The sequence below is a fragment of the Sinocyclocheilus rhinocerous genome, unplaced genomic scaffold (genome assembly GCF_001515625.1).
Source record: "Sinocyclocheilus rhinocerous isolate Xijiao unplaced genomic scaffold, SAMN03320098_v1.1 scaffold518, whole genome shotgun sequence".
In the NCBI taxonomy this organism is placed as follows: Eukaryota; Metazoa; Chordata; class Actinopteri; order Cypriniformes; family Cyprinidae; genus Sinocyclocheilus; species Sinocyclocheilus rhinocerous.
This window is the reverse complement of record NW_015664196.1, coordinates 241,097-241,423: the sequence shown is the minus strand read 5'-3', so window position 1 is coordinate 241,423 and position 327 is coordinate 241,097. Positions and strand designations below refer to the sequence as shown.

Below are 327 nucleotides of genomic sequence, written 5' to 3'. Positions count from 1 at the left end.
TGGACCAGGAGGGTCGGGCAGGAGGGCCGACATCGAGGACCACCGTCGGTCCCTCTCATCTGCCCCTGAACAAAATGGGACCACAGGACGATCCAGAGGCTTTCCTCGATCTGTTCGAGAAGTCGGCCGAAGCCTGCGGGTGGCCGCGAGAGCACTGGCCAGTGCGTCTGATACCACTGCTTTCTGGGGAGGCGCAGGTGGCGGCCCAACAACTGCCCATTCCCAACCTCCTGGTCTTCACCGATCTGAAGCGAGCTATCCTGCAGCGGGTCGGCCGGAGCCCAGAACAAAATCGCCAGCGGTTTCGGTCGCTGGAGCTGGGTGAAA

At 62.7% G+C, this 327-nt stretch overlaps 1 long non-coding RNA gene across 1 annotated transcript in view; it reads left to right on the top strand.

Moving 5' to 3' along the window:
• Positions 1–2: 2 nt before the first annotated feature.
• Positions 3–327, top strand: part of LOC107729907 (uncharacterized) — a 15,945-nt gene continuing 15,620 nt past the window's right edge. Inside the window, exon 1 of the long non-coding RNA XR_001638632.1 lies at positions 3–12. This is a non-coding gene — a long non-coding RNA (uncharacterized LOC107729907). The remainder of the gene's footprint in view (positions 13–327) is intronic.